General features: G+C 40.6%; 1 protein-coding gene across 12 annotated transcripts in view; it reads left to right on the top strand.

Moving 5' to 3' along the window:
* The window catches only part of KCNJ16 (potassium inwardly rectifying channel subfamily J member 16), a 453,090-nt gene that overhangs the window by 304,490 nt on the left and 132,991 nt on the right, over positions 1-15,609 (top strand). For 11 of the 12 annotated variants that reach the window (XM_079904089.1, XM_079904098.1, XM_079904097.1 and 8 more), the window contains 4 exons: positions 2,618-2,691; positions 3,015-3,115; positions 5,417-5,708; positions 8,805-8,929. The gene's annotated coding sequence lies outside the window, so the exon portion shown is untranslated. The remainder of the gene's footprint in view (positions 1-2,617; positions 2,692-3,014; positions 3,116-5,416; positions 5,709-8,804; positions 8,930-15,609) is intronic. The other variant, XM_079904093.1, reaches the window with a different exon arrangement.

Genomic DNA, 15,609 nt, shown 5'->3' with positions numbered 1-15,609 from the left:
AGTTCCTTCCATATCTGTAGTTCTGTCTTATTATAGGTTCACAGATCCTTCACCTTTCAGGAACAGATAGAGCAAGGATCACTCGTACAATTTTGCTACGAACTGAGTCAGAAGTGGACATCACTCTTGCCCACATTCTGTTGTCCAGGATTAAGTCATGTGGCTACATCTAGTTGCAAAGGGTGATAGGATGCATATTGTCACTGTGTTTCCAGTGGGAAAAGGTAATGGAATTTGCTGCATATGTGCAGTCTCTGTCACACCAGAGGACGCAGAATTGAGTGTACTGTGCTCCAAAAGCCAGCTGCACTTTGTTATACCGTGTTGATCAGGGTCCTATGAACTATCGTTGATAGTTATTGAATATTTAGCGGCAAAAAGGCTGTTGATAGAATAATACTCATCTGCAAGTCATTTTGAAATCTCGAGGTGTTCAAAGCATTGTAGATCAGAAGTCATTTATTTACACAAATATATTATTATGTTATTATATGTATTATTGATACATTTTCGATGATATCTGGTAATCAGACATCGTGTTAAGTGCTAGACTAATGGAGATCAAGAGGATACATTCTTGTCCTCAGAAAGCTCTCAGTATTCCAGAGGAGGCAAACATGTACACAACTGACTTAAAATACAACTCGTTTTTTCTATAATAAAGCTATATATGTTGGGGGTTAATATATACACCCTAGTATATATAAAATGGATAAACAACAAGGACCTACTGTATAGCTCAGGGCACTATATTCAATATCTTGTAAAAACCTGTAATGGAGAAGAATCTAAAAAAGAGTCTATCTATCTCTCTATAACTGAATCACTTTGCTGTACACCTGAAACCAGCACAACATTGTAAATTAACTATATACTTCAATAAAAAATGGTTTAAAAAACTATATATGTGCTATAGAAGCACAAAAAAAGGAACTGTTACGTCCTGGTCTTATAGAGAAGTAAATAGGGATGGTGAGAAAAAAGTCAACAGTAATTAATGATGTCCTGTTTTTGTTTTTTTGCTTTGCTATGTAAGTGTACTATCTCATTAAATAAGAAAGCTTGTGAGGAGGGGGTTATCAAAATACTAAACACGCCAAACTGAAAAAGTAAAAATGAAAAGTATTTTAAAAGGTCAGAGGTTTTTCTAGTTCAGTGTTTAGGAAAGAGTTATTGAAATCTTAAAATCTAGAATAATGTTCAAGCTAAGAAAATCAGCAAAGCCATTCCCGCCCCCCCTTTCGTGGTTGCCATTTGGACTGAATAAGTTAATGGTCGAAAGTTTGTTTCTGAGATGCCTCCAGTAGGGCACTTGGGCCACCTCCCATGATGGTAGGTCCCTGCTGGGTCTGATGAAGCCAGACTTTCATTAAGCCTCTCACCACCAGTGGCTGGAACCCATCCACTTCATGCGAATAGACAACCACAAGTATTCCGTTCCGTATATCAGTACCAGAAACTAGAAGCATGGAATGCACACAGTATGCTTTGAACCTCATAATTGTTCCTTGTAATAATAATTTTTTACATTTGAACCTATGAGTTATCAAGGAAAAAGAAATACAAAGCCACTCTGGTTAAAGGATAGACTTAAAATAACAGGAATTATGGAGATGGAAAAATACCACTTTTCTTTGTTGGCCCAAGGATTTATGTTTGGGGAAAAAATGATTCAGAGGTGATGGCCTTTCTTGGATATTAACAAACTGTAGAACAGTTTGCATCCCTGACAGTGGATGGTGTGTAAATTCTGATAGGGAGGGAGCTGTGGCAGAGAACAAAAGAGAGCTAAGCTCAGGCAACTTGATGTTTACAAAGGGAGAGACTCTGGATTCTTTTTGTAAGGAAAATTTATTATGAAAGTCTCTTCAGCCTTTACTGGAGAGTGAGAACATTTGTTGTGCTTTAAACTAGAATACGAATATTGCTGAAAGTGATATATCCATACAAACAACATGTTTTTCCCAGCCAACTTGTTATAGTTAACTCACGCTTATCAGATTCTGAGCCGTATACAAATGAGCTCCAGATGGGAGAAACAGTCAAACATTTAAACATTAGAAATCCCGCAACAAAGAATAAAGAAAAGATAGACTTTTTTCTCCCCCAAATTTCCAAAGAGGAGAAATTGAAAGGAAAACGTTGACAGTTGGAGTTTCACTACATTTTAAAAATTTCATACTTAAAAAAAATATTTTTTATTGAGAGGCAAACTACAGAGTACAAAACAGGGGAAAGAGTTCGTCTCTCTTCTTAATGCCACATGCAAATTTATAACAAAATAATTAACTAATAGATATACTGTCCAATGTTACAGCTCATTTATAAGTGAGCAAATTAAATAATAGATATGCAAATAAAAATGTTTATGCTAGTAATTTAAAAATTATCATTAAATTGAGATTACATTTCACCTATTAAATTATAATAAACCTCAAAACAGAACTTTAAAGGGAGCAAAACATCATGGAACTGATTTTCCTTCATCCCTGATGATGTTTGTAAACCGGTAAAAATGTTTTGGAAAATGCAACTTGAAATTTCACGTACTTGTTGATTGAATGAGCTGGGTTCAGAGGTGTGAAACTGTGAAATAATTCTATTTTTTCTTCCACAGTAGCCTGTCCAAATTGTGTGTTGGATCTTCCTTCTTTGCCTTTGGACGAAAACCTCTGGTAGACTCATCCTCAGGTACACAGAAGTCCAGATTGAGACTAAGAAACAAAACACAGCACCAATCCTTCATTGTATAACGCCGTTTCAGGCCTCTTCTCTGGACTCCTAACTTGGAACTGGTAACCCTCTAGTGGGAAGGTGGATACTCCGTCGTTTTTCCGCCTTGTTCTTTCATTCCTCCTCCCTTACTGTGTTGCTTCTTGGCTCCCCCTTGGCGATAAGGAGTCCGAGAGGAGGAATCAGGGCTCAGAAATGATCTATCAGTTGGTGCAGTGTGTAATCTGGGTCCAGAGTCCGATGATGGAGACAGGTACTTAAATGCCGTCTTTCTGCCTCAGGGTATCTATGGATTCTTCGAAGACTACCGCGGACGCTGTGCGCTGACCTGCGCGACGCCCGACGTGTGCCTGCGCAGGAGGTCCATCTACTTCCGCTTCTGGTGCTGAGCTCTGCATGACCTTTTACTCCCGCGGGCCCTCAGCCCTTGTAGGAAACCACATAATGAGATCCTCTCCAGGTGGCGCCTGCCTCCCTGCCCTCTGTAGGGTCCACCCTGATCCAGTTTTTTCTCTGTGTTCAGCCATGCGGATTCCTTCCATCCAACCTCTTGCCTTCAAAGTTTTTCAGGCGAGAGCCAGCCTCTTTGTTTTCCAAATTCCTCACATGTCAAGATCAAAGTTTTCTCACTGGACCTGAGGTTGGTTAACAAAGCGTAGTGGAGGGGAAGAAAAGCGTGGGGTTTACTGACAGTTGTTCTAAAACATTATTTATCCATCTTCCTAATGCACTCTTAGCTTTTGTTCTATAATGGAAGGTAGGCGATAGGCTAAGCGGGGCCGAACCTGGTTTTGGCAGCCTCCTTTGCAGGTCACATGTAAACGACCGGGCGTCTCTCTCTAGGAGGCAGGGGCATTTGTCACATAACTTCTCAGCTTTGAAATCCCAGCCAAAACTGAAACAATGGAACAAATCCCATTTAGACTTCACACATATAAAAAAAAAAATCTTCAAAATTTTCTAAACGTTGTAGACCATGGGGCGGAAAAGACCCCGTGGATTATGTAAGAGCATGTTCTGCATTAAGATAGTTGTTGTAGTGTTAATTATAAAACTGTAAAATTCCAAAATGGTAATTTGGAGGTAATCCAGAGTCCTGTGATAGGAGGATGGCTCAGGAAGTGAGGACATATCTCTATTAAGGGAGACCATGCTACTAAAATAACAGTAACAGACTACGCCGTCATGTGGGAAAATACAGTTCAACATTAAGTGGGAAAAGCAAGATACAAAACTGTCTTCACGCTACGTTTACAACTCTGTAAGATACTTATTAAGAAGCTTGGGCTAGGAAGTCAAACAGTTAGTTTTCTACTCACTCCTCTGTGACTTGGTAGTTTGATAGCCTTGGGGCAGTTATTTAAAACCTCCAGCTCTTCTCTCTAAAAGAAGGATCATGCTTGCTATTGTTGTCATGAGACTTACGTGAGCTGAGGCAGAGAAAGTCTTACTGGGAACTTAGTAATTACTCAAAAAGCTTGGGAAAGACATACAAAAATGAAAAATAGGAATGAGGTTAAAATAGTAATATTTCTTTTACCTTGTTTATAATCTTCCCCTAACAGTGTTATATTACTTCCATAATTAAAAACAGACTCGAAGAAACCGAGTTATCAGCAGGCCAATATCCTGGTGATGCCACAGCCCACAGAGTCGGAGGATGACTCCTAAACGGGAGGCTGTACCGAGCTGAGGCGTCCTCACATTTCATGCACAAATCTGCTTCCCAGCAGATCGTGCGAAACAGTCTAAAAAAACACATCCCAATTATTGGTGTTCTCCAGCCATCTTTGCATCCCCTGGGTATCACTCCCTTAGACTTCAGATGTATGCTACAGTGGCTCACCTTGCTTCTTCCCAGTCCATTTATGTCACATGATACAACCCAAATAAAATATTTCAGAAATAAACCAAGGCTAATATCTTCTGATGCAAGAGGGAAAATTGCAGTCTCCTAGAGTAGGTTTAATTCAAACAAGAGAATATATCTTGGCAAACCTTCCAATGACTTTTATTACAGTTTACTGTATGCCCTCATTATCAGAACTATAATATGCATATACCTTGGGTATTAAAGTAAACCACTTTTGAAGGTTTGCAAATAAACTCCCTTCCTAATGCATTATCACTCTTTCATTTACTGCTATTTGCACTTGTAAAAACATTACATGCATTATTTCAAACTAAGAAGAGAGCCAACCATAGCGTTTAAAAAGGATGAAAAGGTTGAAAATTTTAAAGGTCTTTGTTGAATGGATTTATGACTAGGACCTTGACCGTTTCCCAGAAACATGTGATTAACCTAAACTAATCTCTCAAGTCTAAGTAAAATTAACTTTTGCATATTTACTTTTTACGTGGCTTTATGCTGTCACTTCTAGTGAGAACTAGTCAACTTGCTCAATCAATAATAAAAAAATCTATATTCTCATACTTGAAGGGAAATTTAAATAATTACAACTGCATGTCCCGTTTCATGGTTATACCGGGATAAATGATTAAAAACAACCCCCCAAATAGAAACATATCCAACAGAACATTTAAGAATTATCTTCCTTTGACCTTTTATTATTTAAAGAAAAGATGGTAAAGTTTGGCTGGGACCTTGCAGTCAATTATTTTTAGAAGGAACTGGGGGACTTCCCTGGTGGCGCAGTGGTTAAGAATCTGCTCGTCAATGCAGGGGACACGGGTTCGAGCCCTGGTCCAGGAAGATCCCACATGCCGCAGAGCAGCTAAGCCCGTGCACTACAACTACTGAGCCTGCGCTCTAGAGCCCACGAGCCACAACTACTGAGCCCGCGTGCCTAGAGCCCGTGCTCCGCAACAAGAGAAGCCACCGCAATGAGAAGCCCACGCACCACAACGAAGAGTAGCCCCTGCTCGCCACAACTAGAGAAAACCCCGTGCATGGCAACGAAGACCCAGCGCAGCGAAAAGATTTTTAAAAGTCATAAAAGGAACGTGGAGTTGAGGTTAGTAGCTCATGGAAATTTGAGTCCAGTGGTGTATCAGTCAACTTTGGCTAGAAAACAACAATAAGAACTCAGTGGCACACGGTGTCTCACTTATGTGTCTGCCTGGCAGAAGGGGGGCAGGACTTCTCTGGTCTTGGCTGGGATCAGCTGGACTTGGGCTCCAGCCACAGATTCAGATCAGCTTTGTTGCAGGTTTGTCCTCAGGGACCAGGAACCAGGAGACTAGATGGGGAATGTGCTCATGAAGGGGGAGGGATGATCCCAAAGAGGATGAAGAAAAGCAAACGATGCTTCTCAAGGCCCAGACTTGGAACTTGCACACTATCCTTTCCACGCCCCCATCATTGTAGGTCACATGTTCGTGTGTTGGAGAAATATACTCCTCCCACAGAAGGTGGGGAAGGAGAGACGGACTGTCCCTGACTAACAGTCTAGTCTAACACGAGCAATACATACATTGTACTTCATGTTCCTATAACGATGCCTTAATCACATCAACCTCATTGCTAAATGCTCTCACTTTTTTTCTCTTTAGTGTTTCTCATACCTCTCCAGTGTTCTCCATTCCTTGGTTATGTGTGTAACATACTTTCCTTGAACTATTCCAGTGGATTTCCTCCCTGTGTTTCAGGCACCTTACCTGTACCTTCTACAAGACTGTCATTGTTAACTTTTTAACATAAAATTTGGACATATTATTCCTCCCCTTATAATTCAATGAACTCTCCATCCTGACAGGGGGGCAGACTTTCTTAACATGGAATAAATGACCCTGTCCGTCTAATTTGTTCCTTTCCCCTCATCCCTTTCCCGAACCAATTTCCATATTACGTTCTAGACATGCATACTCTTCCTACGATCTCTCACACGCTCCAGGCCCCTGCACCTGCCCTAGCATCTATCCTCTCCCCCTGGTCCATGGGTCAGAATCCTCGTCATCCTTCAGCTGCAGCACTTGTCTGAAGCTGTACCAATCAGGCAAGGGTAATGTATAGAGCAGTAACAAATGGCGGTGGCTTCTAACCACAAAGCTTGCTTTCTTGTTCAAATATATGTTCATTGCTGGCTGGCTTTGGATCGCTTCCTTCCAGGATTCAGTCTGATAGAGTAGCTCTTATAAAATGAGACATTTCACCATAGGATAAATGAAAAGGTAGCATGCACTGGCTCTTAAAACTTCTGCTTGGGAGTGACCCATGCCACTTCCACTCATTTTATTGGCTAAAGCAAGTCACATATCCACGTCAGAGTACAGTAGGATGGAGGTGAAAACCTGTTCTTCCGAGACAGACACTTCTTATTTTGAAGAATAAGAAGATACACCACAGAAGCTGTCCTTTTGTCTTCCTATTAGACTTAAAGATTCCTTCCACAATGTAACAACAGCAGCAATTAATATGTCTACTTTGTATTTAAAGGAATAGGGGTGTATATAATAGATACATCTTCATGGGTCACCCAGTTCACTGATACACACATTTTCTACTTTCCACTCAGTGGTGTTACTCAACTTTCTGCCACAACGTAACAAAGATCCCTCTTCTTCCAGTTTGCAATAACATTTACCTCATTGCCTGCCAGCCTTCACCTGGAGCTTGATGAATGACCACAGGCTTCTATCGACAATTTCTTCCAGGCCCTCAGGCTGTTCCTAACACTCTTCTCAAAGCCCACTGCCTAGTTCCAAAGCCACCCCCAAATTTTGGGTTCGTATTTTGGCAATGTTCCACTCTTGATATTAATATATGTGTTAGTTATATATTGCTCTGTGATAAATTACTACAAAACTTAGCATCCTAAAAAAACAAACACTCATGATCTCAGTTTCTGAATGATCTAGCCAAGAATGTTTCTAGCCCGGGTGTTGAGAGTGCCGCTTGGTTTCTTCTTTCTGCTTTCAGTAAGATGCAAGAAGGGAGAGAGAAGCTAAAGAAAAGGCTGTTGATTTGTTTTAATTATTGTTTTGAAGATTCCCAGGGTCTAGCACAGGGTTCAATGCATAGAGGAAAGAGACGCGAATAAAAATGACTAACTGAATGAATGAATAAAAATGTAACCAAGATAGTAGGACATGGAATGTACTCTGTATGATACTGCAGTGGTGGATACATGTCACTACACGTTTGTCAAAACTAATAAAATGTACACCACCAAGAGTGAACCCTAAGGTAAACTATAGACTTCAAGTGATAATGATGTGTCAACACAGGTTCACTAACTGTAACAAATATTCTCCTCTGGTGGGGGATGGTGATACAGGGAAGCTGCGCCTCTGTGTGAGGAGAGGGGGTGTGGGAACGTTCTGTGCTTTCCTCTCAATTTTGCTGAGAATCTAGAACTGTAAAAAATCAAGTCTATTATCTTTTTTTTTGTGGTAAACGGACCTCTCACTGTTGTGGCCTCTCGTGTTGCGGAGCACAGGCTCCGGACGCGCAGGCTCAGCGGCCATGGCTCACGGCCCAGCCGCTCCGCGGCATGTGGGATCCTCCCGGACCGGGGCACGCACCCGTATCCCCTGCATCGGCAGGCGGACTCTCAACCACTGCGCCACCAGGGAAGCCCCCTGTTATCTTTTTTAAAAATACCACTTGGGGGAAAATCTTTTAGCCAAAATAGTCTCACTTAAGTCAGTATATACTGAGCGTTCAGTTTTGACTGTTATCCCTGTGGCTCTGTTCCCGACCAAATTTAGGTGACTCTTGGAAGAGTCCACCAAGGACAAGGTTAATAATCAGAGGGACAGAAGTAAGAGGGTAGACAGGGCGACGAGTCCAAAGCCCACACCGAGTTTTTTCATTCCAGATCCTCTGATCCTAGATTGAATCTTTGGGTTTGGGTACCAGGCATGCATGCGTCAGTTCCTGGGACCCTTTTAAATTAGTTTATAATAGCATAGTACCATTTCAGTAGCTTCCCTAGGTTGGATTCAGTTGGTCAGTTGGCCCCTTCGTGCCTCAAAAACAGATTGGGGTCGCGGGTGTTTCTGTGACAAATTTGTTCCTTTATCAATGCCTTTGAAGAGCAGTGGGAATCAGCCATTTGGGACATCTGACTACCTGTTTTATTCCTTCCTGCACTGTGAATTTCTGCTAGGGCTTGTCAGATTTCTACTACTTTTCCCAACCAAGATGTGGGAGAGTGATGCGTCTGCACGAAGAAAAGGACACCGTGGAGACCTGGGCGAGTGGGACCATAGCCTGCAATGTGGATCGCCAATGGTAAGTTTAATGTTTTACTTTACTCTGGGAGCACACCCAAGTAAGGGGATTATAATCCTTTAGCTGTGTTTTCAGGTGGCCTATGTTCCCTGGAAGGTCAAGGTACAGCCTATGAATTTGACCTGATGAAAGTTACTAAAAACAAGGCGTTAGAAAAGAGTCAGAGAAAAGGGTGAGCTTAGTAACACCTGGGATGACTGCCTTGAACCCCACAGTGATCTACCTTCCTATGAAACCCCAGGAGTAATGTTCACCCTTAGTAATTGTAGCTAAACTGGAAACTGTACTAGACTGGAAATTATGGGGATTCCCCTGGTTGTAGAGGAAAGAGTCCTTTGGCTTCACCTCCGCCTGATACCCTGCTAGATGTGACAGCAATGACATCGGTTGCATGTATGGGTGGAGGGGAGTGAGAGACAGTTTCAGAGATAGGAAATTCCATTATGCATTCGGAAGAGCATTTCTTCTTGCTTGTTTATTCCCCACAGAGAACCAACGAGAAGCATTTTTTCTCCTTGTAAAATCAATGCCTTTAATTCTCTAAAATATATGGATGAGAAGGGAAATAATTTACTGCTTGGGCATTGGTTCTTGTCAAGGTGACAGGGTGAGTGTAGATGTGATTGACAAATAACCATACAAAAATACTAGTCTTTTTTATTGACATTAGGCTGACTCTGGCCACTTTAGTCATGAAAAGCTAGAGACATTGCATAGCCATTGTGTCCATGCTTTCTGGTGGACCATCTACTCGTATGACCTCAGAATAAGGTCATGAAATGTGCCAGAGTTGGTGGAGAAAAACTTGTGTCTTTGAAATTTAAGAGCATTTGTTATTCCCTCTGGTGGCCTTTCTGAAATTCTGTGAGTAGGACTTACCTAGTTTGATTCTTCAGTACTTGGAAGTACTGAATAGTTTTTCTTGGAAGTGACCAGATGGAAAAAATTAAAAATGTTTTAGAAGAGCTATTAATGCTGGGTGGATTTTTTCAAGAAGCCTTTTTATTTTTATTTAGATTTCGATCAAGAATATTTATGAGATTAATATTAGCTTATCCAATATGATAAAACGTGTTTTGGTTAGAATTTTAAGCCATGGCTATATGCATTGATGGGCTCGACCTTGTTTTTGATGATCATCTTTACCTCTTGAGCATTTGGAAGACAACAAAATGAAACATTTTCACGACAAGTTTTGCTTCAAATGGCGTAAGCTATTGTCTTTAAAGATATGAACCTGAGGGAGCAGTGATACTGTCTCCAGAATCTTGTCATAGAGCACATTTAGTCCCATTTATGTTGCCCTAATGGATATTTCTTGGTGAAGAACAAGCACCGAATGTATAACGGGGAGCCCTCAAAGAATGACCAGGGTTTTTTTTTTTTTTAACTAGACTTCTTTTCCTAAAAGAGCAGTTTTACAGAAAAATACTGAGTAAACCCAAAGAAATTGGTTTTCTTCTTAATATTTTGTAATCCTATGCTGTCAACCCATCTACAATTAGATAAAGTTTAGGTGTTGAAATTCTCAAAATTTCCACAGAAGGGAGAACGTTTTGTAATATTTGCATGGTGCAGACACAAATGCTGTGGAGTGGACACAGAAAGAGCAGGCTTCTGACATCCAAGGAGACGCCAAACAACTGGATGCTGTGTGAGTGCAGGCGGGTGCCTTGGCCAGAAGAGCGCATCCAGGAGTTAGTGTGTTCCCCTTACAGTTTTACGAGGCAGAGGTTGCGATGTAGAAAGAAGAGAAAAGACTTTGGAATAAAGCAAACCTGGGTACAAATCATTAACAGCTTCATCTTCCAGAGATTGCCGAAGCTCTCCAAACATCTGTTTTCTCATTTCTTAATTTCTGAAAAATTTCTGTTAATAAATTTTTACCAGAAATAAAAGAGATGTTGGGAACCAGAGTATTTGGTGGGGTCACCAGGGCTGTCTTCCACTTGACCTTGGTATCTGTATGGGTTGGGTTTATATTTCATTTGTTAATGTCAGTCACCAGAAGGTACTCATTTGTGGGTCACAGTTTTCTCCATGCACTCATACGTTCAATAACTACTGTTATCCTCCAGGAATCGTACAAAGGACTTGTCAAGGTAAGTGTTAACCTGTTTGAGAGTCGAAACAAAGTATCCCTTTTAATCATAAAACATAGGTAGAGAAAGAAGTGAGGATGTCAAAGAAAGAAGCAATTATTTGTGTACTGTGTTTGTTTATTTCATGACATTTCCTTCTAGCAGTTTGCTTGCTTAATGAAAGCAGAGAAGACATGATACCAGGCCTCCTCGCTTTGCATCCCTGCATTCCTCCCGTTTCCAGCCCCTCTTGGCAGTGAAGTTTCTTGTCTCGTATTTACAATTGAATTCTTACTTCAACACTGCCCTTGTGACTGGAGTGGCTGATGATGGAGCATTCATACTGTTTCTCTTGGTACAGAGCCAATCACATAAAAAGTGCAGTGAGATCATTAACATCAAGTACAAATTCACATGTACCACGGATGGGTAGAGTACCAAAAGGAACCGAGAGAACTGTCAGAAAGAATCAGCCCAGCAGAGGACTGTCCATCTACAAAGCACCGTACGCAGCAGTATTTGGATTATGATGAAAAGTTCCACCTCCCCAGGTAGAGTCAGGTAGCCCCAGTTTTCAATTTTTTAATGATAATTTATAGGGATTGGTACGTTCTGTGTATATATTTTTTAATTATCCAAATTTTAATTTTGGAAAAGCAAATCAAATTGCATGAGTTCCTAGAACTGTTCTTTATGGTGCCTCAGTGTTCAGTTACCCTGGAGGTGGTGAGGTTAACGCTGACCGTCAGTGCTGGAGCCTAGCTCTTCTGGTCTGATCTTCCCCATGGATAATCATACCTGGAAGCAGTGAAGCTACAAAGGATACAAATGATCTGTTCCGAGGTTTCAAGAACATCTGGTAGTTTTTAGTTTTTCTTTCCTCATATTTCTCCAGTAATGTATCTTCTTTCAAAGCAGAAACACCTTAGAATATAGACTGATGACAGTATGAAAGCTCTTTGGAACTGTAAATGCTGATTTTCCAAGCTGCTTTATTTTTAAAAGAAAAATCTACATATATGTGAAAATGCTGAGAGGAAACAATTAAAAGTAATGTCTATTTTATTGCAACTAAAATTTACAGCTTTTCAACACAGCAACTCCAGCAAGACTTGGAGAGACATCGAAAAGACTCATAAAATGCCCTTAAATATCCATTTGAAAGTGAATTTGTTTGTGGCCTTTCAGTGTTGCCAAAGAAGGGAAATTTCCTGAAACGTTTGCCGATTTTTCCTCAGACTCAGGGTATAATGTCCTAGTTACTGAGATCCTCTGGAAATTATTGAGGCAAACGGCAACTTGCTCATTTTCACTCATCCAGGAAATGAAATATACAAGCATATCTTTTATGATGTGGCAATGAAAACACTGGAATGTGTTGACTGATTCCTTAGAAAAGTCAGGTGGGAAGAATGTCCTTTTTTAAGCTGCTGGTATCTGATATGTTCCCCCAGATAAACTCGGTCACAGACCTAAGACATCTTAAGAGTTCATTGGTATGCCTGCCCAATTTATAGATTCTATCAGGTTTTCTGAACCTTGGCTCTGTTGATATTTGGGGTCAGATAATTCTTTCCTGGGAGAGGGAATGTCCTGTACCTTGTGGGGTGTTTAGTAGCATCTTTGGCCTCTACCCACTAGATACCAGTAGCCCCCTCCCTGCTAATTATAGCAACCAAAAATGTTTCCAGACATTGCCAAATTGCCCTTGGTTGAGAACCACTGCTGTAAATCTTAAAAAATAAAAATAAAACAACTTTACTACTTCCAAGACTTAAGCTGTTATCTAGGATATTAGATAGATAGATAGAATGAAAGATAAAGATAAATGTAGATAAATGTACACTACATATATACATGCATATATACAGAGGACACACTATATTACTTTAGTCTTATGTATATGGATATCTGCATAATGAGTATAAACATGTATTTAGCCTTATGCATCTATCTATATAACAAAAAGTTGTGTCTTTCATGTACAGTTTTCTACGCCCTTTGATCTTTTAAAAGAAACAGGATAAGCTTAAAAATGATTTTCTTCTGTGTCTTAAAACTCTTGCAATATGCAGGACATGTGTGTTTTGAAAAGTGATTTTAATGTGTGGGCTGCCCGTTCCTTATTGATAGAAGCCATTTCTCGCCTCCTACCCATCACTCTCAGATCTTAGATGGGAAGATTATGCTCCTGGGCTAGCTTCATGAGTGATCACATCGCTGCTTTCAAATATGCTTGTTGGTGGTACAGTCTTATGTGCAGCTGTCCCCAAGAGCTACCCGACAAGTGCCCCCTTGGACTAGGTTTTCCGTCTTTGCTCTCCCAACGTTTCTTCTTCCCTTCTGTGCTATCGGTACATTGATTCTGATCAATATACCGATAGCATGGTGTATTGTACCATGGTATATGGTATAGCTCGCTCAAAGAAGCAGTCAAGAAAGCAGTGTATTGAAAACAAAGCCGTGAATCCGACCAGAAAGGTACTCAAGGTAAGTAAGAAGATGGGGTTGCATTTTTATGATGTGTGGGCAAAAGTCATCCTCGAAAAATCTGGCTCTGAGGCCAACCATTATTCCCTTTGGGGGAAGGTATCATGCAGAAATCTCCTGATTTGGGGAAATCTCACAATGACGTCTGTTGTCCTCGGCGCTTTACTCAGGAACACGGACCAAGTTTCAACTGAGAGAGAATGTTGACTTAACGCAGCACCTTTCTCTGGGCCAAGTTGCCTTCTTTGTAATCTCTCAAGTGGTATATTTAATTTACATTTGCAATAAAAAATATGTGAGGATAGCATTCAGCCCTCAGATTAATTATTTGGGTTTTCTAAATTCGGGAGAATTGACTTACTGAAGCAGATGTTTCTGAATGTTATCTCTTTACTGAAATCTCCACAAATTGAAATCGCTTTTAGACTTGCATGATTCCGGAGTCTGATAACCTGAAAATAACGATCCGATAAAGTTATTACACCTTACCTCCATGTCTCTGATCACGTATTTTCAAGAAAGCATTGAAATTTGTACCAAAGTGCTTATGCAGGTGGTCTCTTAAAAGCTAGGCTCCCTCATGGCAAGTGAGAAAAATAACTGTCGTAGACCTAAGACTGTTGCTTGACGTCAACCTAAACGGAGTCTGTGCTCCTTACAAGCCCCTGAATGTTGGACAGCTTTAAACTGTGCATGTGTAAATTCCCTGTGAACCTCTAATTGAACAAAATTGAATGCCCGTCATTGTAACTTGGAGCTAATTTCATTCGTTAATGACTATACTGTCTGCAAAGGGAAGGCAGATGTTAGAAGAGCACTAACAAGGCCAAGTATGTTGAAATGTGTAGAGGAGGACTGTGTGTAGGTAAGAAATGCTGTTTCTTTTTGGAAATCTAGGGTGCATGCTTACATTTCCCTTCTTTTCTTCTTTCACTGGTACCATATAGACTGTATACATGGACACCAACATCCATTGGCCACTTCCTGGGTGATAAGCTAGAAACGAAGCAGCAAACCTTTGTCTCATTTACACTCACAGCTGACCTGAGAGACTAGAGGGACTTTGGTGGTTACTATCGCTGTCTTTTTACCCTGGATTCTAGGGCATAAGAATCCAAGTGCTTAAATGTCTCCTTCATAATCATCAACTTATGAGGTGATTGTGGCCAGTTCTTTTGAAAATATGAGGAAAAGACAAAGCTTCTTACCTACGGTTTATCTCTTGAAAGTTGAAAAAAACCACCAGGCACACTAGGACTCCCCCATTGAATAGGTCCCATGCAGTCTGCCAGCACTGGCTAAACCAAATTCATTCCCTCAACAGTCAACAAATACGACATTGCTTGTATGTGGAATTTGTTTTTAACATCTTTATTGGGGTATAATTGCTTTACAATGGTGTGTTAGTTTCTGCTTTATAACAAAGTGAATCAGTTATACATATACATATGTTCCCATATCTCTTCCCTCTTGCGTCTCCCTCCCTCCCACCCTCCCTATCCCACCCCTCCAGGCGGTCACAAAGCACCGAGCTGATCTCCCTGTGCTATGCGGCTGCTTCCCACTAGCTATCTACCTTACGTTTGGTAGTGTATATATGTCCATGCCTCTCTCTCGCTTTGTCACAGCTCACCCTTCCCCCTCCCCATATGCTCAAGTCTGTTCTCTAGTAGGTCTGTGTCTTTATTCCCGTCTTACCCCTAGGTTCTTCATGACATTTTTTTTCCTTAAATTCCATATATATGTGTTAGCATTGTATGTGGAATTTTAAAAAATGGTGCAAATGGACCTATTTGCAAAGGAGAAATAGAGTCACAGATGTAGAAAACAAACTTATGGTTACCAAAGGGGGAAAGGTTGGGGGAGGGATAAACTGGGAGATTGGGATTGACATATACACACTACTGTATATAAGATAGATAACTAATAAGAACCTACCCTATAGCACAGGGAACTCTATTCAATACTCTGTAATGACCTATATGGGAATAGAATCTAAAAAAGAGTGGATATACGTATATGTGTAAGTGATTCACTTTTCTGTACACCTGAAACTAACACAACATTGTAAATCAACTATACTCCAATAAAAATTAATTTAAAAAAACA

Source organism: Stenella coeruleoalba (genome assembly GCF_951394435.1).
Source record: "Stenella coeruleoalba genome assembly, chromosome: 19".
Lineage (NCBI taxonomy): Eukaryota > Metazoa > Chordata > Mammalia > Artiodactyla > Delphinidae > Stenella > Stenella coeruleoalba.
This window is presented reverse-complemented; position numbering and strand designations above follow the sequence as displayed.